The sequence below is a fragment of the Pan troglodytes genome, chromosome 18 (genome assembly GCF_028858775.2).
Source record: "Pan troglodytes isolate AG18354 chromosome 18, NHGRI_mPanTro3-v2.0_pri, whole genome shotgun sequence".
Lineage (NCBI taxonomy): Eukaryota > Metazoa > Chordata > Mammalia > Primates > Hominidae > Pan > Pan troglodytes.
Window position 1 is genome coordinate 31,193,893 of NC_072416.2, and position 24,260 is coordinate 31,218,152.

Genomic DNA, 24,260 nt, shown 5'->3' on the forward strand with positions numbered 1-24,260 from the left:
AGGTTGAATCCCGCAGCCAGCACCTGTGAGGAGAGGCCATGGGTCAGGGAGGGGCCAGGCCGAGAACCTGAGAGGAATCCTCATTCCCTATTCATGCCCAGCGGTTCCCAATGACATCAGTGACCACAAGGTCATGATTTCCCCGGACATTCCCTGCTTGATCTTCCGTGATGTCACCTGCTAACGTGTCTCACCTGATCTTTCGGTTCGAGAAAATGGAAGTCAAGGAGCAAGAGGATGCTCACAGAGCTAGATCACCCCAAGGACTGCGCCGAGGCGTGGGGTTCAGGAAGTTTCTCTCTGCTGTGAAAGTTGCTTTTGGGTCGGGTCAGCAACAGGCAGAGGGTGACATAGCTCAGATTCCCTGCTGCTTGCCATTCCTCTCTCTCTCTCTTTCTTGGGAGTCCCGCTCTGTCGCCCAGGCTGGAGTGCAGTGGGGTGATCACGGCTCACTGCAACCTCTGTCTCCCCAGTTCAAGCAATTCTGCTACCTCAGCCTCCTGAGTAGCTGGGACTACAGAAGCGCACCACCACGCCCGACTAATTTTTGTATTTTTAGTAGAGATGGGGTTTTACCATGTTGGCCAGGCTGGTCTCGAACTCCTGACCTCAAATGATCCACCCGCTTTGGCCTCCCAAAGTGCTGGGATTCCAGGCGTGAGCCACCACGCCCAGCCCTGCTGCTTGCATTTTCTATTCTCGTTTCATTAAGTGTAAAATTCTGATTTCCCTTTGAAAGGTTCTGGAGGATTTGGGTGACATCAGAGAATTAGAGGGAGAAAGGAAACAGGAGGCAGACGCTGTGCTGGGCACTCAGGACACACCCCGAGTGACCTCACAGCCCAATGGCCTCCTGTTGAAGATGGAGCCCCAGGAGAATGCGAAGATTGAGGGACGGCACCAGGGCCTGGTGTGGCTGTGTGTGCGCGCACACACACGCACACACTCACACACATACTCATTCTCACAACGCACCCACACTCATTCCCATACAGTCACATTCACACAAAACACATTCATGGCTGGGCACGGTGGCTCACGCCTGTAATCCCAGCACTTTGGGAAGCCGAGGCGGGCAGAGCACGAGGTCAGGAGTCTGAGACCAGCCTGGCCAACATGGTGAAACTAAAAATACAAAAAAATTAGCCGGGCATGATGGTGCACGCCTGTAGTCCTAGCTACTCAGGAGGCTGAGGCAGGAGAATTGCTTGAACCTGGGAGGCAGATGTTACAGTGAGCTGAGATCGCACCGCTGCACTCCAGCCTGGGCGACAGAGTGAGACTTAGTCTCAGAAAAAAAAAAAAATCGTTCACGTACCCACACACTCTCACACTCACACTCATCCTCACACACTGACATACCTATACCCAAACTCTCACCCACACACCTCACTTTCACACTCACAACACTCACATTCACACACCCACCCACACACTCCCACACTCTTACACTCACAGTCCCATACACTCACACAGTCTCACACTCATGGACCTACACACTCACACACGGTCACGCTCTCATACAGACCCACACACACTCACAGTCACACCCACACACACACTCACAGTCACACACTTTCACACTCACAGACCCACACACTCACAGTCACACACTCACACACGGACCCACATACACACAGTCATGCTCACACTCATACAGCCCCCCCCACACACACTCACAGTCACACCCACACACTCTCACAGTCAGGTACACTCACACAGACCCACACACTCACACACTCTCACACTCACGGACCCACACCCTCACACACAGTCATGCTCACACTCATACAGACCCACATGCACTCACAGTCACACCCACACACTCTCACACTCACAGACCCACACTCACACACTCTCACAGTCACACTGTCACACTCATGGACCCACACAGTCACACTCACACTCTCACACTCATGAACCCACACACTCATGGACACTCAGTCACACTCACACTCTCACACTCACACACACTCAGAGCATGGGATCACTGAATGAGCCAGCGAGTCTTCTTTCCCACGTGGTCTGGGGTGGTGGAGGGTGGCCGGGCTCTACCCGGAAGCGGAGGTGCCGCTGCAGATCGCGGAGGTCCAGCCTCATGGCCCACAGCTGCATCCTCTCCATGTTGGTCCAGCGGCCCTGGGTCCCCAGCCCTCCCAGCAGGGCATGGAAGGGCTGAAGCGTGGTGGAGATGAAGCAGAGACGCTCCGGGTCCTGAAGGGGAGGGAGATGGTCAGGAAAGGCCCACAGGCCAAGGATGGCCATATCACACCCACCCCCTCCCTATCCGGGTCTCCTTCCCATTCCACGCTCCAGCCTCCAGTCCATCCCTGTAGCTCTTCCCCAACCTCAGCCCAGCTGTGTCCCCATTCCTTCCATCTCCACTGTCTGGGACATTTGTCCCATCTCCTTTTCCAGCCTCCCTTTCACTCCTATGCCAATGATCTTCTCTAACGCACCCCCTCTCAGTCCCTGAAGCACTCTCCATCCACAGCCCTGTTCCCTTCCCTCCTCCACCATCCCATCATACCTCCTGCCCATGTGTTTCCATCCCATCTTCAGCTTCATTCCCATTCCTAACCCCAACTCCATCCTTCCTCCATGTGCCCAGACTCACTCTTTCCATCTTTCCATCCCATCTCCAACCTCATTCCTAACCCTATTCCATTCCCTTCCCCACCAGCAATCCCCATCCCTTCTCCATCCCATGCTTAACGTTCACCCTCATCATCACCTTCTCATCTCTAACTATCCGCATTCTCACCCCCAGTGCCACCTCCACCCACCCTCCATGCTGCTGTGATCTCTCTCCAGCCTCATTCCAGTCCCATGCCTGCCACGTTCCATGCCTAGCTCCACTCTTACCTCTTCCCAACCCCACTTCCTTATTCCAGCTTCATCTTTATTGTTGGTTTGTTTTGAGATGGAGTCTTGCTCTGTTGCCCAGGCTGGAGTGCAGTGGCGCGATCTCATCTCACTGCAACCTCCACCTCCTGGGTTCAAGTAATTCTCCTGCCTCAGCCTCCCGAGTAGCTGGGATTACAGGCGCACAGCACCATACCCGGCTAATTTGGTATTTTTAGTAGAGGTGGGGTTTCTTCATGTTGGTCAGGCTGGTCTCGAACTCCTGACCTCAGGTGAGCCACCCACATCAGCCTCCCACAGTGCTGGGATTACAGGCGTGAGCCACCGCGCTCAGCTAATTTTTGTATTTTTTAGTAGAGATGGGGTTTCGCCATGTTGGCCAGGCTGGTCTTGAACTCTTGACCTCAGGTGATCCGCCCTCCTCAGCCTCCCAAAGTGCTGGGATTACAGGCATGAGCCACCACGCCTGGCAGTTTATTTATTTTTCTGAGACAGGGTTTCCCTCTGTTCTCCATCCTGGAGTCCAGGATCATAACTCACTGCAGCCTCCAACTCCTGAGCTCAAGCAATCCTCCCATGTCAGCCTCCTGAGTAGCTGGGACCAAAGGTGTACACCACCATGCCTGGCTAACTCTTAAATTTTTTTTTGTAGAGACAAAGTTTCACTATGTTGCCCAGACTGGTCTTGAACTCCTGGCCTCAAGCAGTCCTTCCACCTGGGCCTCCCAAAGTGCTGGGTTTATAGGTGTAAGTCACCATGCCTGTCTTTCATCTCTATGTCCAATGACATATTCAGCCTTATCCAGGTTCTATCCCCAATGCATCTCCAGCTCAATCTCCAGCCTCATCTTGCACCCTGGCCCCAGCCTATCACAAGCTTCCCGCCCCACTCCACCAGCCCTCACTCACAGAGAGGCGGCGCCAGGCCTGGAAGGTCAGGGAAACATCAGGGAGCTGCTCTCCCAGGGGCAGGAGGTACAGGTTCACTCCTGGCAGGTGAGATTCTGCCTGGGGGGCAAGATCTGTTAGTGGGGGCCAGAAGGGATTGGGGGTCTGCCCATCTCCAGCACCAGCTGCATTAGGGGGACTTACAAAGCGGTGGGCCTGGCCCCGAACCTTGGAGAGCAGCTTCCTGGCAAGATGCAGGCTGACTGTGAACTCCCTTCGCAGCTCCTGCAGGCTCAGCTGGGGCCTCCCTGGGGGCCTTGGGAATCCCCAGACACCAGCTTGAACCAGGAGCAAGGGAAGCAGCAACAGGCTGAGCCCTGGAGAGATGGGAAGAGGGTGGCAAGACAGGGAGAGAGCTTGAGAACTCGGGAGAAGGAAGGGAACATGCCTTTTCTGAGCCTGTGCTAGCTGTGAGCACGGTGCAGGCACTTTGACCAGCATCATTCCTCTGCCTCCTCAAAACCACAATGGAGGCTGGGTGCGGTGACTCACACCTGTAATCCCAGCACTTTGGGAGGCCGAAGTGAGTGGATCACCTGAGGCCAGGAGTTCAAGACCAGCCTGGCCAACATGGCGAAACCCTGTCTCTACTAAAAATACAAAAATTAGTCGGGCGTGGTGGTGCATGCCTGTAATCCCAGCTACTCAGGAGGTTGAGGCAGGAGAATCGCTTGAACCTGGGAGACAGAGGCTGCAGTGAGCTAACACCACTGTGCTCCAGCCTGGGCGACAGAGCCAGACTCTGTCTCAAAAAAACAAAACAAAACAAAACAAAACAAAACCCCACGATGCAGCCAGCACGGCCCCCATATGGCATCTCCACATGGTGTGCCCACTTTTGCAAAAAGACCAGAAGCCTGGTCCTTTTTTTTTTTTTTGAAACAGAGTTCTGTTCTATCACCCAGGCTGGAGTGTAGTGGTGTGATCACAGCTCACTGTAGCCTTGAACTCCCAGGCTCAAGTGATCCTCTCGCCTCAGCCTCCCAAGTAGCTGGGATCACAGGGACACACCATTGTGTCTAACTGTTTCTATTTTTTTGTAGAGACAGGGTCTCACTATGTTGCCCAGGCTGGTCTTGAACTCCTGGCCTCAAGAGATCTTCCCGCCTCAGCCTCCCAAATTGCTGGGATCACAGGCATGAGCCACTGTGCCGGGACAGAGACTGGATTTTGACCCCCATAAACTCCCTTGGCCAAATGCCTTTTTCAGTGAGCAACCTGCACAACCACGTGTGGCAGCCTCAGTGCTATTGTTCTCCCCAATTTGCAGATGAGGCTCAGTGAGGTTGCCTTGCTCAAGGTCAAATAGCCAGAAGGTGGGAAGCCAGGACTGGATTCCAGGTTTTTCCAAATGCAGAGCCCATGGGTTTTCCCCAGAGAATGCAGAGGGAGGCAGCCATCTGCCCCAGGAGTGGGCACACCATGTTCTGCCAAGGATTCTTTGGGCTCAGCCAAGTGACTCTGATGGCTTGAACTGGCCATGAGGTCCCCAAGGATGGGCTGGCAATGCCAGAGGCTCTATTCCAGGGAGTCAAAAGGACAGGTTTGTCCAGTTTCCACCACCGCAGGTGGATCCTAGCAGGGTAACCTGCCTGGGGCGAATCCACAGTATGGGAGCTTTTGTTTTTTTAAGACAGATTCTCACTCTGTCACCCAGGCTGCAGTGCAGTGGCGCGATCTCGGCTCACTGCAACCTTCACCGCGATCTCGGCTCACTGCAACCTTCACCTCCCAGGTTAAAGCAATTATCCTGCCTCAGCCTCCTGAGTAGCTGGGATTACAGCCATGTGCCACCACGCCTGGCTAATTTTTATTATTTTTAGTAGAGAGGGGTTTTGTTGTGTTGGCCAGGCTGGTCTCCAACTCCTGACCTCAGGTGATCCGCCTGCCTTGGCCTCCCAAAGTGCTGGGATTACAGGCGTGAGCAACTGCGCCTGGACAAAATTCTACTTTTTAAGTGAAAATTAGAATTAAAAAAAATGAAAAAAAAATCTGTTTTCATTAACCTGGCGGCTGCCTACTACTTACAGATTTTATCCTCTCCTTTATTATTATTATTATTATTATTATTATTGAGATGGAGTCTCGCTGTGTCCCCCAGGCTGGAGTGCAGTGGCATGATCTCGGCTCACTGCAAGCTCTACCTCCTAGGTTCATGCCATTCTCCTGCCTCAGTCTCCTGAGTACCTTGGACTACAGGCACCTGCCACCATGCCTGGCTAATTTTTTGTATTTTTAGTAGGGATGGGGTTTCACCGTGTTAGCCAGGATGGTCTCGATCTCTTGACCTTGTGATCCACCCACCTCGGCCTCCCAAAGTCCTGGGATTACAGGTGTGAGCCACCGCACCCGGCCTCCTTTTTTTTTTTTTTTTTGAGACAGAGTCTTGCTCTGTTGCCCAGGCTGGAGTGCAGTGGCTCTATCTCAGCTCACCACAACCTCTGCCTCCTGGCTTCAAGTGGTTCTCCTGCTTCAGCCTCCCGAGTAGCTGGGATTACAGGTGCCCACCATCACGCCTGGCTAATTTTTGTATTTTTAGTAGAGACAGGGTTTCACCATGTTGGCCAGGCTGGTCTTGAACTCCTGGCCTCAGGTGATCCACTCACTTCGGCCTCCCAAAGTGCTGGGATTACAGGAGTGAGCCACTGCGCCCAGCCAGTTTAATGTGTTTTATTTTATTTTATTTATTTATTTTGTTTTTTGAGATGGAGTTTCGCTCTTGTTGCCCAGGCTGGAGTGCAATGGCGTGATCTTGGCTCACCACAACCTCCGCCTCCCGGGTTCAAGTGATTCTTCTGCCTCAGCCTCCCGAGTAGCTGGGATTTCAACAAGCATGTGCCACAATGCCCGGCTAATTTTGTATTTTTAGTAGAGACGGGGTTTCTCCATGTTAGGCTAGTCTCAAACTCCCGACCTCAGGTGATTCACCCGCCTCAGCCTCCCAAAGTGCTGGGATTACAGGCGTGAGCTACTGCTCCCAGCCAGATGGACTATTAATTATTAATAGACCCTTCCTGGCCAGGCACCGTGGCTCATGCCTGTAATCCCAGCACTCTGGGAGGCTGAGACGGGCAGACCATGAGGTCAAGAGATGGAGACCATCCTGGCCAACATGGTGAAAACCAGTCTCTACTAAAAATTAGCTGGGCGTGGTGGCATGTGCCTGTAGTCCCAGCTACTTGGAAGGCTGAGGCAGGAGAATCGCTTGAACCTGGGAGGTGGAGGTTGCAGTGAGCCGAGATCGCGCCACTGCACTCCAGCCTGGCGACAAAGTGAGACTCCATCTCAAAAAAATAAAAATAAAAATAAAATAAAATAAAATAAAATAAAATAAACACTTCCATCTATTTGTCTGAGACCTTCTATCTCATATGTAGGCAATTCTAGGAGAGGTTGGGGTTACAAGGAAGTTGAGGGCAATGGTGAGAATAACCTAAAAGCTTGGGAGTGGTTATTCCCAAGAACTCTCATCTTGTGGACAAAGGAGGGTTGGAGAAATAGAACCTTTGATTCTATTTTAAAAGGCTCAGGGAGGCCAAGCAAAGTAGCTCATGCCTGTAATCCCAGCACTTTGGGAGGCAGAGGTGGGAGAATCACCTGAGGTCAGGAGTTCGAGACCAGCCTGGCCAATATGGCGAAACATCATCTCTACTAAAAATACAAAAATTAGAGCCAGGAGCGGTGGCTCATGCCTGTAATCCCAGCACTTTGGGAGGCCAAGGCGGGCGGATCACCTGAGGTTGGGAGTTAGGGACCAGCCTGACCAACATGGAGAAACCCCATCTCTACTAAAAATACAAAATTAGCTGGGCATGGTGGCGCATGCCTGTAATCCCAGCCACTCGGGGGGCTGAGGCAGGAGAATCGCTTGAACCTGGGAGGCGGAGGTTGTGGTGAGCCGAGATTGCGCCAATGGGGCAACAAGAGCAAAACTCCATCTCAAAGAAAAAAAAAATTAGCTGGTTGTGGTGATGCATGCCTGTAATCCAAGCTACTAGGGAGGCTGAGGCAGGAGAACCATTTGAACCTGGGAGACGGAGGCTGCAGTGAGCCAAGATCATGCCACTGCACTCCAGCCTGGGTGACAGAGCCAGACTCAGTCTCAAAAAAAAAAAAAAAAAAAAAAATGGCGGCGGGGGAGCTTGGGAAAAGTGATGAGAGAAACCTGAGGTCTGACAGGTGCATGAGGAAATCTCACCTCTGACCCAGAAGAGGGTCGTACTGTGCTGCTCTGCATTTCGCAGGGCATGCCACATTTTTTTTAAAATAATTTCAACCTTTATCTTATTATTTTCTTGAGATGGAGTCTTGCTCTGTCGCTCAAGCTGGAGTGCAGTGGTGCAGTCTTGGCTCACTGCAACCTCTGCCTCCCAGGTTCAAGTGATTTTCCTGCCTCAGCCTCCCAAGTAGCTAAGATTACAGGTGCCTTCTGCCATGCCTGGCTAATTTTTGTATTTTTAGTAGAGACGGGGTTTCACCGTGTTGGCCAGGCTGGTCTTGAACTCCTGACCTCAGGTGATTCGCCTGCCTCGGCCTCCCAAAGTGCTGAGATTACAGGCGTGAGGCACCCACCGTGCCCGGCCATATTATTATTATTTTTTGAGATGGGGTGTTGCTTTGTTGCCCAGGCTGGAGTGCAGTAGCTCGATCACAGGTCACTGCAGTCTCAGCCCCGCAGGCTCAAGCAATCCTCCTACCTCAGCCTCCTGAGTAGCTGGTGCTATAGCACGTTCCACCACACCCTGCTAATTTTTTGTAAAGGTGGGGTCTCTCTATGTTGCCAAGGCTGGTCTCGAACTCCTTGGCTCAAGCCATCCTCCCACCTCGGCCTCCCAAAGTGCTGGGATTACAGACGTGAGCCACCGAGCCTGGTCTCCCAGCTTTTATTTTAGGTTCAGGGAGGCGTGTGTGGGTTCGTCACCTGGGTATACTGCATGATGCTGAGGCTTGGGCTATGAATGATCCTGTCATCCAGGAAGTAAGCATAATACCCAACAGTTTTTCAACTCTTACTCTCCACTGTCCCTCCCCACTCTAGGAGGTCCCAGTATCTATTGTTCCCATCTTTACATCCATGTGTGTACTCAATGTTTTTTTTGTTTTGTTTTGAGATGGAGTTGCGCTCTGTCGCGTAGGCTGAAGTGCAATCATGCAATCTTGGCTCACTGCAACCTCCACCTCCCGGGTTCAAATGATTCTCCTGCTTCAGCCCCTCGAGTAGCTGGGATTAAAGGCGCCTGCCATCATGCCTGGCTAATTTTTGTATTTTTGTAGAGACAGGGTTTCGCCATATTGGCCAGGCTGATCTTGAACTCCTGACCTCAGATGATCCACCTGCCTCAGCCTCCCAAAGTGCTGGGATTACAGGTGTGAGCCACCGCACCCAGGCAATGTGTACTCAATGTTTAGATCTCATTTATAAGTGAGAACACGCAGTCCTTGGTTTTCTGTTCCTGGGTTAATTTGCTTAGGATAATGACCTCCAGCTACATCCATGTCAGAGCGAAGAATATGATTTCATTAGTGTTTATGGCTGGGCGTGCTGCATTCTTTCACTGCTTGCTGAGCATCAGCAGGGAAGCATTGCCTTGGGAACAGAACTGGATGGGAGGCCTCCTTGGGACCTCTCTCCTTCTCCGCCTCCTCCTCACTCTCCTCCTTCCTCCTCCTCCATAAATTGGACCAAAACATATCCTGCTGGGGACCAAAACATATCCGCACTGGCTCACGCATGTAACCCCAGCACTTTGGGAGGCTGAGGCGGGTGGATCACTTGAGGTCAGGAGTTTGACACCAGCCTGGGCAACACGGTGAAACTCCATCTCTACTGAAAATACAAAATTGCTTGAATCTGGGAGGTGGAGGTTGCAGTGAGCCAAGATTGCGCCACTGCACTCCAGCCTGGGTTAACAAGTGAGACTCTGTTTCAAAAAAAAAAAAAATATATATATATATATATGTGTATATATATATATGTGTGTATATATATGTGTATATATATATGTATATATATGTGTATATATATATGTATATATGTATATATGTATATATATGTGTATATATGTATATATATGTGTATATATATGTATATATATGTGTATATATATATATGTGTATATATGTATATATATATGTATATATATATGTATATATATATGTATATATATATATATGTATATATATATATGGCCGGGCACTGTGGCTCTCGCCTGTAATCCCAGCCACTTTGGGAGGCTGAGGCGGGCAGATCACAAGGTCAAGAGATCGAGACCATTCTGGCCAACATGGTGAAACCCCATCTCTACTAAAAGTACAAGAATTAGCTGGGTGTGCTGGTGCGTGCCTGTAGCCTCAGCTACTCAGGAGGCTGAGGCAGGAGAATCGCCTGAACCCAAAAGGTGGAGGTTGCAATGAGTTGAGATTGTGCCACTGCACACCAGCCTGGTAACAGAGTGAGACTCCATCTCAAAAAAAAAAAAAAAAAAAAAATATATATATATATATATATATATATATATAAAATAGAGGACCAATTTCAGCAGCATATTAAAAGGATTTTATGGGGCCGGGCATGGTGGCTCATGCCTGTAATCCCAGCACTTTGGGATGCCAAGGTGGGCGGATCATGAGGTCAAGAGTTTGAGACCAGCCTGGCCAACATGGTGAAACCCCATCTCTATTAAGAATACAAAAAGTAGCCGGGCGTGGTGGCGCATGCCTGTAAATCCCAGCTACTCAGGAGACTGAGACAGGAGAACTGCTTGAACCCAGGGGGTGGGGGTTGCAATGAGCCAAGGTTGCGCCACTGCACTCCAGCCCGGACGACAGAGCAAGACTGTCTCAGGAAAAAAAAAAAAAGTATTTTATCCATGAACAAGTTGGATTTATTCCTGGAATGCAAAGATGTTTTAACATATGAAAATTAATCAATGTCATATACCACATTGATAGAATAAAGGGAAAAATCTTATAATTGTCTCAGTTGATGCAGAAAAAGTATTCGGCAAAATCCAATACTCTTTCAAGATTTAAAAAAAAACACTCAGCCGGGCACGGTGGCTCACGCCTGTAACCCTAGTACTTTGGGAGGCCGAGGCAGGTGGATCGCTGGAGCTCAGGAGTTCAAGACCAGCCTTGGCAACATGGCAAAACCATGTCTCTACCAAAAACAAAAATTAAGCTGGGTAGGGCGGTGCATGCCTGTAGTCCCAGCTACTTGGGAGGCTGAGGTGGGAGGACGGCTTGAACCCAGGAGGTGGAGGTTGCAGGGAGCCATTATCAGGCCACTGCACTCCAGCCTGGGTGAGAGAACCAGGCCCTGTCTGGAAAAAATAAAATAAAACTTGAACTAGAAGAATTTTCCTCAACATGGTAAAGGCCATACATGAAAAACAGAGTTAACATCATATTCAATGATGAAAGACTGAAAATTTTCCCCATAAGATCAGGAACAAAACAAGAACCACCACTTTGGCCACTTCTATTTAACAGAGTATTGGAATTTCTAGCCAGAGAAATTAAGCAAGAAAAATAAGTAAAAGGTACCTGAATTGGAAAGGAAAAAGTAAAATTATCTGTACTTGCAGATGAAATGATTTTATACGTGGAAAACCCTAAAGCTTACATACATACACAACTATTAGAGCCAATAAATGAATTCAACAAAGTTGCAGCATACAAAGTCAACACACAAAAATCAGTTGCATTTCTTTACACTAACGATGAATAACCCCAAAGAGAAATTAAGAAAACAACTCTATTTAAAATACCATGCGGCCGGGTGCAATGGCTCATACCTGTAATCCCAGCACTTTGGGAGGCTGAGGTGGGTGGATCACCTGAGGTCAGGAGTTCAAGACCAGCCTGGCCAACATGGTAAAATCCAGTCTCTACTAAAAATACAAAAAACTGGCCGGGTGCGGTGGCTCACGCCTATAATCCCAGCACTTTGGGAGGCCAAGGCGGGCAGATCACCTGAGGTCGGATGTTCGAGACCAGCCTGACCAACACAGAGAAACTCTGTCTCTACTAAAAATACAAATAAAATTAGCTGGCCGTGGTGGCGCATGCCTGTAATCCCAGCTACTCAGAAAGCTGAGGCAGGAGAATTGCTTGAACCCGGGAGGCAGAGGTTGCGGTGAGCCGAGGTCACACCATTGCACTCCAGCCTGGGCAATAAGAGCAAAACTACGTCTCAAAAAACAAAAACAAAAACAAAAACAAAAAATTAGCTGGGCGTGGAGGCGGGTGCCGGTAATCTCAGCTACTTGGGAGGCTGAGGCAGGAGAATCACTTGAACCCAGAAGGCAGAGGTTGCAGTGAGCCGAGATCACACCACTGCAATCCAGCCTGGGCAAAAAGAGCGAAATTCCATCTCAAGAAAAAAAAAAGCCATGAAAAGGAATCAAATAGGAAGAAATGTAACCAATGAGGCAAAATATTTGTAACTGAAAACTACAAAAAATTAAAGAGACATAAACAAAAAGATATCCTACGTTTATAGAATGTAAAATTTATTGTTTGTTTGTTTTTTGAGACAGAGTCTTGCTCTGTCACCCAGGCTGGAGTGCTGTGATGCAATCTTGGCTCACTGCAACCTCTGCCTCCTGGGTTCAAGTGATTCTTCTGCCTCAGCCTCCTGAGTGGCGGGAACTGCAGGCACGTGCCACCACGCCCAGCTGATTTTTTTTTTTTGCATTTTTAGTAGAGACAGGATTTTACCATGTTGACAGGGCTGGTCTCAAACTCCTGACCTCAAGTGATCTGCCCGCCTCAGCCTCCCAAAGTGCTGAGATTACAGGCATGAGCCACTGCGCCCGGCCTGAATGTAAGATTTAATATTGTTAAGATGACGGTACTACCCAGAGCAATCTACAGATTCAATGCAATTTGTATCAAAATCCAAATGGTATTTTTAATATTTTACAGATATACAAAAACTCATCCTAAAATTTATGTGGAATCACAAGGCATCCTAAATAACACAAAAAAAGACGGAAAAAAAGGTCTGCAGAAAAAGAAGAAACCAGGTCTCTCATTTCCTGATTTCAAAACTTAAATACTAACCTACCACAATGAAAAGAGTGTGGTACTGGCATAAAGACAAACATATAAGGCCGCCTGTAATCTCAACAATTTGGGAGACTGAGGTGAGTGGATTGCTTGATCCCAGGAGTTCAAAATCAACCTGGGCAACATGGCAAAACCCAGTCTTTACAAAAAATACAACAATTAGCTAGGCGTGGTAGCCTGCGCCTATAGTCCCAGCTACTGAGGAGGAGGCTGAGGTGGGAGGATCACTCAAGCCTAGGAGGCAGAGGTTGCAGTGAACCGAGATCATGCCAGTGCACTCCAGCCTGGGCAACAGAGTGAGACTCTGTCTCAAAAATAAAGAAAGAGAGAAAAAAATAGACACATATATTAGACCAGTGTGAGAGGTGACAGCGTGCTGGCAGTCCTCACAGCCCTCGTTCGCTCTTGGCGCCTCCTCTGCCTGGGCTCCCACTTTGGCGGCATTTGAGAGCCCTTCAGCCCACCACTGCTCTGTGGGAGCCCCTTTCTGGGCTGGCCAAGGCCGGAGCCAGCTGCCTTAGCTTGCGGGGAGGTGTGAATGGAGAGGCACGAGTGGGAAGCGGGGCTGCGCGCGGGGCTTGCGGGCCAGCTGGAGGTCCGAGTGGGCGTGGGCTTGGCGGGCCCTGCACTAGGAGCCACCAGCCGGCCCTGCCGGCCCCGGGCAATGAGGGGCTTAGTACCCGGGCCAGCGGCTGCGGACGGTGTACTGGGTCCCCCAGCAGTGCCAGCCCAGCAGTGCCAGCCCACCGGCGCTGCTCTCGATTTCTCACGGGGTCTTAGCTGCCTTCCCGCCGGGCAGGGCTCCGGACCTGCAGCCCGCCATGCCTGAGCCTCCCACCCCCTCCATGGGCTCCTGTGAGGCCGGAGCCTCCCCAGGAGCACCGTCCCCCGCTCCTCGGCGCCCAGTCCCATCGACCACCCAAGGGCTGAGGAGTGCAGGCAGACAGCGCGGGACTGGCAGGCAGCTCCACCTGCAGCCCCGGTGCGGGATCCACTGGGTGAAGCCAGCTGGGCTCCTGAGTCTGGTGGGGACTTGGAGAACCTTTATGTCTAGCTCAGGGATTGTAAATACACCAATGGGCACTCTGTATCTAGCTCAAGGTTTGTAAACACACCAATCAGCACCCTGTGTCTAGATCAGGGTTTGTGAATGCACCAGTCGACACTCTGTATCTAGCTATCTGGTGGGGCCTTGGAGAACCTTTGTGCTGACACTCTGTATCTAGCTAATCTGGTGGGGAGGTGGAGAACCTTTGTGTCTAGCTCAGGGATTGTAAACGCACCAATCAGCACCCTGTCAAAACAGACCACTCAGCCCTACCAATCAGCAGGATGTGGGTGGGGCCAGATAAGAGAATAAAAGCAGGCTGCCCGCGCCCACAGTGGCAACTCGCTCGGGTCCTGTTACACGCTGTGGAAGCTTTGTTCTTTCGCTCTTTGCGATAAATGTTGCTACTGCTCACTCTTTGGCTCCACGCTGCTTTTATGAGCTGTAACACCGCAAAGGTATGCAACTTCACTTCTGAAGCCAGCTAGACCATGAGCCCACTGGGAGGAATGAACAACTCCAGATGCGCCACCTTAAGAGCTGTAACACTCACCGCGAAGGTCTGCAGCTTCACTCCTGAACCAGCGAGACCACGAACCCACCAGAAAGAAGAAACTCCAAACACATCCGAACGTCAGAAGGAACAAATTCCAGACACGCCACCTTAAGAGCTGTAACACTCACCGTGAGGGTCCGCGGCTTCATACTTGAAGTCAGTGAGACCAAGAACCCACCAATTCCGGACACAAGTGGAATAGATTAGAGAGGCCAGAAATAAACCTTCTACATGGAAGATTAATTTTTGACAAGGGTTCCAAGACCACTTAATGGGGGAAAGAACAACCTTTTCGATAATAGCAGTGGGACAACTGGATATCCATACGCAAAAGAATAGTCCGGGTGTGGTGGTTCACACCTGTAATCCCAGCACATTGGGAGGCCAAGGCAGGCAGATCACCTGAGGTCAGGAGTTCAAGACCAGCCTGGCCAACATGGTGAAACCCCATCTCTACTAAAATACAAAAAAATGAGCTGAGCCTGGTGGCATGCAGCTGTAATCCCAGCTAGTTGGGAGGCTGAGGCATGAGAATCGCTTGAACCCGGGAGGGGGAGGTTGCCATGAGCTGAGATTGCGCCACTGCACTCCAGCCTGGGTGACACAGCAAGAATCCATCTCAAAAAAAAAAAAAAAAGTCTTTACTTATAATAGATCAATTTAGGTTTTATATTTCTTTTTTTCTTTTTCTTTTTGAGTTGGAATTTCCCTCTTGTTGCCCAGGCTGGAGTGCAATGGCGCCATCTCAGCTCACTGTAGCCTCAGCCTCCTGGGTTCAAGTGACTCTCCTGCCTCAGCCTCCAGAGTAGCTGGGATTATAGGCGCATACCATCATACCCGGCTAATTTTTGTATTTATTTATTTATTTTTGAGACAGAGTCTCGCCCTGTCACCCAGGCTAGAGTGCAATGGCACAATCTCGGCTTACTGCAACCTCCACCTCCCCGGTTGAAGTGATTCTCCTGCCTCAGCTGGGATTACAGGCGTGCGCCACTTGCCTGGCTAATTTTTTGTATCTTTAGTAGACATGAGGTTTCACCATGTTGGTCAGGCTGGTCTCAAACTCCTGATCTCAGATGATCTGCTTGACTCAGCCCCTCAAAGTGCTGGGATTACAGACGTGAGCCACCATGCCTGGCCTAGATTTTATATTTCTTCTTAAGGTTGGTGTTTAAATTCCCCTAGGAATTTGTTCCTTTCATCTAATTTGTTGGCATACAACTATTCATAGTATTCCCTGATAATTCTTTTACTTATCTAATGTTGGTAGTGATGTCTCCTCTTTTGCTCCTGTTTTGCAGTTTGAGTCTCCTCTGCTTTTTTCTTGGTCAGTCCATCTAAAGGTTCATCAATTTTATGGATTTTTCAAAGAACCAAATTATTTTGGTTTTACTTACTTCCTCTATTTTTTATTCTCTGCTGCATTTATTTCTGCTCATCTTTATTATCTTTTTTTTTTTTTTTTTTTTGAGACGAAGTCTCTTGTCGCCCAGGCTGGAGTGCAGTGGTGAGATCTCAGCTCACTGAAAACTCCGCCTCCTGGGTTCGAGCGATTCCTGTGCCTCAGCCTCCTGAGTAGCTGGGACCACAGGCATGTGCCACCATGCCTGGCTAATTTTTTTATTTAGCAGAGACAGGCTTTCACCATGTTGGCCAGGATGGTGTCAAACTCCTGGCCTCAAGCTGTCTGCCCGCTTCAGCCTCCCTAAACTGGGATTACAGGTGTGAGTAATCCTCTGCCTCTGGGAGGCAGAAGTTGCAGTGAGCCAAGATCACACCACTGTACTACAGCCTGTGCAACAGAGCGAGACTCCACCTCAAAAAAAAAAAAAAATTAGCCAGACATGGTGGCACATATCTGTAGTTCCAGCTGCTTGGGGGACTGAGGCAGGGGGCTTGCTTGAGCCTAGGAGGTCAAGGCTGCTATAACCCATGTTTATGCCACTGCACTGCAGCCTGGGCAACAAAGTGAGAACCTGTCTCAAAATAAAAATAAAAATAAGTAAATAGGCCGGGCACGGTGGCTCATGCCTGTAATCCCAGCACTTTGAGAGGCTGAGGTGTGAGGATCATGAGGTCAGGAGTTTGAGACCAGCCTGGCCAACAGAGTGAAACCCTGTCTCTACCAAAAATACAAAAATTTGCCAGGTGTGGTGGTGGGCACCTGTAGTCCCAGCTACTCGGGAGGCCAAAGCAGGAGAATCGCTTGAACCCGGGAGGCAGAGGTTGCAGTGAGCCGAGATCGTGCCATTGCACTCCAGGCTGGGTGACAGAGTGAGACTCCGTCTCAAAAAAAAAAAAAAAAAAGGAAATAAATATAGCTTCCTAGGGGATTCCGTTTGCAGAGTGTGTCGAGAATATGAAGCCCAGAATTCAAGACTGCATTATGGACTGTGAAGGCTGAGGAGGGCTGTGAGGAAAGAGTGGGTAGGTTAAAGGAGCAGAGGCAACTGTCATGCCGTTTGGCTCTTCTATAGGAAAAGAGGAAAGAGTGAGCCTTGGGCTGTGTTTTGTGAGGGAATAGTGCCCTCCCTTTGTGGGTAAGCAAAGTTGGCTCGGAAGATGAAGACAGATGAGTCAAGAACGTCAGGGTGTCAGGCGGAGCACAAAAAGAAGGCGAAATATGCCCTTCTACACTCAAACTTGAAGGTATTCAGGGCCTGGTGGCTGGATCTGAGGCCATGCTGAGTCCTGAAGAGGGGACCAAAGTCTTGCTTTGTGAAAACTGTCTAGACTGTCCTAGCAATTCCATTTGTTCTTGACTGTCCTAGCAATTCCATTTTTTTTTTTTTTTGACAGAATCTCACTCTTGTCGCCCAGGCTGGAGTGCAGTGGCACGATCTCAGCTCATTGCAACCTCCACCTCCTGGGTTCAAATGATTCTCCTGCCTCAGCCTCCCAAGTAGCTGGGATTACAGGCGCCTGCCACTGCGCCCAGCTAATTTTTGTATTTTTGGTAGAGACAGGGTTTCACCATCTTGGCCAGGCTGCTCTTGAACTACTGACCTTGTGATCCACCCACCTTGGCCTTCCAAAGTGCTGGGATTACAGGCGTGAGCCACTGTGACTGGCTTTTTTTTTTTTTTTTTTTTTTCCTGAGACGGAATCTCGCTCTGTCACCCAGGCTGGAGTGCAGTGGCGCAGTCTCAGCTCACTACAAGCTCCGCCTCCCGGGTTCACGCCATTCTCCTGCCTCAGCCTCCTGAGTAGCTGGGACTACAGGTGCCCGCCACTGCGCCCAGCTAATTTTTTGTATTTTTAGTAGAGATGGGGTTTCACTGTGTTAGCCAGGAGGTTCTCGATCTCCTGATCTCATGATCTGCCCGCCTCGGCCTCCCAAAGTGCTGGGATTACAGGCGTGAGCCACTGCGCCTGGCTGCCTTTTTAAATTTAAAAAACTTTTTTTTTTTTTTTTGAGACAGTCTCTCTCTGTCCCCCAGGCTGGAGTGCAGTGGCGGGATCTCAGCTCACTGCAACCTCTACCTCCCAGGTTCAAGCAATTCTGCTTCAGCCTCCCAAGTAGCTGGGATTAAAGGCACACAGCACCACACCTGGCTAATTTTTGTATTTTTAGTAGAGATAGGTTTTCACCATGTTGGCCAGGCTGCTCTCGAACTCCTAACCTCAGGTGATCCTCCTGCCTCGGCCTCCCAAAGTGTGAGTACAGGCGTTAGTCACCACTGCACCTGGCCTCCATTCTCATCTTTTCTGATTGGAGAACTCGGTTCTCCAGAGCACAGAAGTAGCACTTCTTTCCCCTAGTCCCTGGAGAGTAAGGTCTTGTTCACATCTGTGCATGGGGCTCAGATCAGGGCCTGGTACAGAGAAAGTGCACAATAAATGGGTGTTTAAGTCTGGGCATGGTGCCTCATATCTGTAATCCTAGCACTTTGGGAGGCCAATGTGGGAGGATCACTTGAGCCCAGGAATTCAAGACCAGCCTGGGCAACAAAGCAAGACCCCAATCTCTACCAAAAAATAGAAAAATTAGCCAGGTGTGGTGGCATGTTCCAGCTACCTGGGAGGCTGAGGTGAGAGGATTGCTTGAGCTGGGAGGCTTCAGTGAGCTGTGCTCGTACCACTGCACACCAGCCTGGGAGACACAGTGAGACCCTGTCTCAAAAAATATAATAAAAGTCTAAAAAATAAATGGGGGCTGGGCGTGGTGGCTCATGCCTGTAATCCCAGCACTCTGGGAGGCCAAGGTGGGCAGATCACCTGAAGTCAGGAGTTCAAGACCAGCCTGGCCAACATAGTGAAACTCTGTCTCTACTAAAAATACAAAAATTAGCCGGGCATGGTGGCGGGTGCCTGTAATCCCAGCTACTCAGGAGGCTGAGGCAGGAGAATTGCTTGAACCCAGGAGACGGAGGTTGCAGTGAGCCAAGATCACGCCACTGCTCTCCAGCGTGGGCAACAAAGCAAGACTCTGTCTCAAAAATAAATAAACATAGGCCAGGTGCAGTGGCTCATGCCTATAATCCCAGTACTTTCAGAGGCTGAGGCAGAAAAATCACTTGAGGTCAGAAGTTCGAGACCAGCCTGGCCAACATGGTGAACCCTCATCTCTACTAAAAATACAAAAATTAGCCAGGTGTGGTGGTGCATGCCTGTAATCCAGCTACTTGGGAGGCTGAGGCAGAAGAATTGCTTGAACCCAGGAGGCAGAGGTTGCAGTGAGCCAAGATTGTGCCACTGCACTCCAGCTTGGGTGACAAAGTGAGACTTTGTCTCAATTAAAAAAAAAAAAATAGCCAGGCGTGGTGGCTCACGCCTGTAATCCCAGCACTTTGGGAGGCCAAGGCGGGCAGATCAACTGAGGTCAGGAGTTCAAGACCAGCCTGGCCAGCATGGCGAAATCCCATCTCTACTAAAAGTACCAAAATTAGTCAGGTGTTGGGGTGGGCACCTGTAATCCCAGCTACTCAGGAGGAGGAGGCGGCAGAATCACTTGAACCCAGGAGACGGAGGTTGCAGTGAGCTGAGATCGCGCCACTACACTCCAGCCTGGGTGACAAGAGCAAGACTCCAGCTCAAAAAAGTAAAATAAAATAAATAAATAAAATAAAATAACAAATGGGTGTTTAAATGAATGATGTTCATGGAATCTCTCCCCAGTGCTTTGCTTTCCACAAGGTTCTGCATGGAAGTCTCAATAAATTGTGGTTGAATGCTTGACACTTAGTAACTGTGATGAAAGCAGAATTCACCTTTCATCACCTGGCCAGCAAATGTTTTGTTGTCTTATTATTATTATTATTATTTTTTGAGATGGAGTCTTGCTCTGTTGCCCAGGCTGGAGTGCAGTGGCGTGATCTTGGCTCACTGCAAGCTCCACCTCCCGGGTTCACGCCATTCTCCTGCCTCAGCCTCCCAAGTAGCTGGGACTACAGGTGCCCGCCACCATGCCCGGCTAATTTTTTTTTGTATTTTTAGTAAAGATGGGGTTTCACCATGTTAGCCAGGATGGTCTTGATCTCCTGACCTTGTGATCCGCCCGCCTCGGCCTCCCAAAGTGCTGGGATTACAGGCTTGAGCCACCGCGCCTGGCCTGCTTGTCTTATATAGTATTGACCAGTAAAATGTTTTTTTTTTTTGAGCCAGAGTCTCACTCTGTCACCAGGCTGGAGTGCAGTGGCGTGATCTCGGCTCAATGCAATCTCCGCCTCCTGGGTTCAAGCGATTCTTCTGCCTCAGCCTCCTGAGTAACTGGGACCACAGGCTCCCACCACCATGCCCAGGTAATTTTTGTATTTTTAGTAGAGACAAGGTTTCTTTTTTTTTCTTTCTTTCTTTCTTCTTTTTTTGGAGACGGAGTCTCGCTCTTTCACCCAGGCTGGAGTTCAGTGGCATGATCTCGGCTCACTGCAACCTCCACCTCCCAGGTTCACGCCATTCTCCTGCCTCAGCCTCCTGAGTAGCTGGGACTACAGGTGCCTGCCACCACACCCGGCTAATTTTTTGTATTTTTAGTAGAGATGGGGTTTCACCATGTTAGCCAGGATGGTCTCGATCTCCTGACCTTGTGATCCACCCACCTCGGCCTCCCAAAGTGCTGGGATTACAGGCTTGAGCCCCCGCACCCGGCCCGTAGAGACAGGGTTTCACCATGTTGACCAGTATGGTCTCGATCTCCTGACCTCAGGTGATCCACCTGCCTCGGCCTCCCAAAGTGCTGGGATTACAGGAGTGAGCCACCGGGCCTGGCCAAGATGTCTTTCAAATAATTAAAGCCACATCTTTTTGTAGTTCATAAACGTGATGACTGTGTTTTCATGCTCATGCGTGAGTTGCACCTCCCTCAAACCTTGTTTTGACATTGACACATTATCTGCCTGATGTAAAAATAATGAAATCCAATATACTAAGATCAGGAGATTTCACAATAAAATCCCAATTTCTGTTTCTTTTAAAAAATCAGGCCAGCCATGATGGCTTATGCCTGGAATTCCAGCACTTTGGGAGGCCCAGGCAGAAGGATCACTTGATCCTGGAAGTTCAAGATCAGCATGGTTAACACAGGGAGACCTGGTCTCAATTTAAAAATTAGCTGGGCGTGGCACTTTGGGAGACTGAGGCAGGTGGATCACCCGAGATCAGGAGTTTGAGACCAGCTTGCCCAATATGGTGAAACCTCATCTCTGTATTAAAAAAAAAAAATTAGCCAGTTGTGGTAATGAGCGCCTGTAATCCCAGCTACTCGAGAGGCTGAGGCAGGGGAATCACTGGAACCCGGGAAGTGGAGGTTGCAGTGAGCCAAGATCTCGCCATTGCACTTGAGCCTGGGTAACAGAGTGAGACTCTGTCTCAAAACAAACAAACAAACAAACAAAAACATTAGCCATAGCCCCAGTTATCTGGAGGCTGAGATGGAGGCTGAGAACCCACGAGTTCATTCAAGGCTGCAGTGAGCTATCATTGCACTCCAGCCAGGATGACAGAGCAAGACCCTGTCTCAAAATAAAATAAATACTTTGGGAGGCCAAAGTGGGCAGATCACCTGAGGTCAGGAGTTCGAGACCAGCCAGGTCAACATGGCGAAACCCCATCTCTACTAATAAAATACAAAAATTAGCCAGGCATGGTGGGGTGCGCCTATAATCCCAGCTACCCAGGAGGCTGAGGCAGGAGAATCACTTGATCCCAGGAGGCAGAGGTTGCAGTAAGCTGAGATTGTGCCACTGCACTCCAGCCTGGGCAACAAGAGCAAAACCCCATCTCAAATAAATAAATAAATAGAAATAAATAAATAAAATGGTTACTTTATGTTATTTCACCTCAATAATTTTAAGTAAAATAAAATTAGATAACTGATAGCCAGGTATGGTGGTGGATGCCTGTAATCCCAGCTACTCAGGAGGCTGAGGCAGGAGAATCGCTTGAATCCGAGGCAGAGGCTGCAGTGAGCCAAGATCACGCCACTGCACTCCAGCCTGGGTGACAGAGCAAGACTCCGTCTCAAAAAAAAAAAAAATTTAGATAACTGATTAGAAGGTACTGAAGTTTGCCATCCTTTGGAAACGATCCTCTTCATTAGAAAGATGAGGATCCTGAGGCCCTACAAGGGAAGTGTCAGGTCAGTGGAAGAGACTGAAAGGGAAGTTTGGTTCCCACCCCGGCAGCACAGTCGCTGCCTCCTCTCCCCTTTATTTAGGCTATGAACTCTGGTGTGATACAGACCACAACCCGTTCACCATAGGTTACACCCCACATCTTCTGGCTCAGACCCTGGCACTTGAACTGTCAGCCTCCAAGTAGCTGGGACAATACGCCAGCTCAACAAATGCCCCCTGCTCATTAAAATTTTTTTTTTTTTGTAGAGTTGGGGTCTTGTTATGTTGCCCAGGGTGGTCTCAAATTCCTGATCTCAAGCAACTCTCGCCTTGGCCTCCCAAAGTGCTGAGATTACAGGCATGAGCCACTGTACACAGTCTTGATGTATTACCTTTTATTTTTTAAAAAATTTTTATAAAGACGGGTGTCACCATGTTGTCCATGCTGGTCTCAAACTCCTGGGCTCAGGCAATCCTCCCGACTTCGCCTCCCAAAGTGCTGGGATTACTGGTGTGAGCCGTGCCTGGCTTGCTTTTTTTTTTTTGTTTTTGAGATGGAGTCTCACTGTTGCTCAGGCTGGAGTGCAGTGGCGCAATCTCGGCTCACTACAACCTCCGCCTCCTGAGTTCAAGGGATTCTCCCATCTCAGCCTCCTGAGTAGCTGGGATTACAGGTGTGTGCCACCACACCTGGCTTATTTTTGTATTTTCAGTAGAGATGGGGTTTCACCATGTTTGCCAGGATGGTCTTGATCTCCTGACCTCATGATCCACCTGCCTACGTCTGGCTTTTTTAATTAAAAAAAAATTTTTTTAAGTACTTTTTTTCTTTTGAGATGGAGTCTCACTCTGTCACCCAGGCTGGAGTGCAATGGCACAATCGTGGCTCACTGCAACCTCCACCTCTTGGGTTCAAGCAATTCTCCTGTCTTAGCCTCCCAAGTAGCTTGGACTACAGGCATGCACCACTATGCCTGGCTAATTCTTGTATTTTTAGTAGAGATGGGGTTCCACCATGTTGGCCAGGCTGGTCTCGAACTCCTGACTTTGTGATCCACCTGCCTCAGCCTCCCAAAGTGTTGGGATTACAGGCATGAGCCACCATGCCCAGCCTAAAGTACTTTTCATTAGAGACAGTACTTTATTCAAACTGCTTCTCTTCTCGTGCTTTTGTGTCTTGAGACAGTCTGTCACCCAGGTTGGAATGCAGTGGTGTGATGACAGCTCACTGAAGCCTCGACCTTCTAGGCTCAGGTGATCCTCCCACCTCAGTCTTCTGAGTTGCTGGGACTATAGGTGTGTGCCACCATGCCTGGTGGATGTATGACTGTTTATGTAGGAACGTCTGTTAATTGTAAATTTCCTCCAAAACCACCCTGTTGTTGCAGAAATGACAGGCTGTGAGCACGGTAGCCACCTATACATTCCTTCCAGAGCACTATGCTTTTGCTCCAAGACATAAGCGGTAGGTCTTGGGGCTGTGGTGTGGAGATCTGTCATGGCGCAGCCCAAGACCATGCTTTTGTGTGTAAGTTCCTTAATAAATCACCCAAAACTGACAAACTGGATTTGTCTGCTTCCTTTTTTTTTTTTGGCTCCTTTGGCATGAGGGTCACTTGGCATATACGGCCCTTTCACGGAATGCACAGCAACTCCAACAAAGAGAGATGATTCTTTCACAGATGAAGCCGCTGAGGCTTAGAGAAGCGAGATTGTCCCAAGGGTGGCAGCTTCTAAGGGAAGGGCTGGAATGTGAACCCAGGCATCTTGACTTGAGCCTTGTCCTTTTGGACCCTATGCCCTCCCACCTCCCAACCCAGGGGATTAGCTAAAATTTAGGAAAGCAGCTCATGTTATTTAAAGGGAGGGGAGGCCGGGCATGGTGGCTCATGCCTGTAATCCCAGCACTTTGGGACGCTGAGGCGGGCAGATCACTTGAGGCCAGGAGTTCAAGACCAGTCTGGCCAACATGGTGAAAACCCATCTGTACTAAAAATATGAAAATTAGCCGGGTGTGGTGGCGAGTGTCTGTAGTCCCAGCTACTCGGGAGGCTGAGATTGCAGTGAGTTGAGATTGCACCACTGAACTCCAACCTGGGTGACAGGGCAAGACTCTGTCTATAAAATAAATAAATTATAAAATAAATAAATTAAAAAATAAATAAAATTTCAGAAAGCAGCTCACTTTATGTAAAGGGACAGGAAACAGCAACAGATG

General features: G+C 49.4%; 1 non-coding gene across 1 annotated transcript; it reads left to right on the plus strand.

The window, feature by feature from the left end:
* The first annotated feature begins 20,726 nt into the window (after nt 1–20,726).
* On the plus strand, nt 20,727–20,830 carry LOC129137502 (small nucleolar RNA U13). Its single transcript, XR_008540101.1, has one exon. It is a non-coding gene; the product is annotated as a small nucleolar RNA U13 (small nucleolar RNA).
* Nucleotides 20,831–24,260: the final 3,430 nt, after the last annotated feature.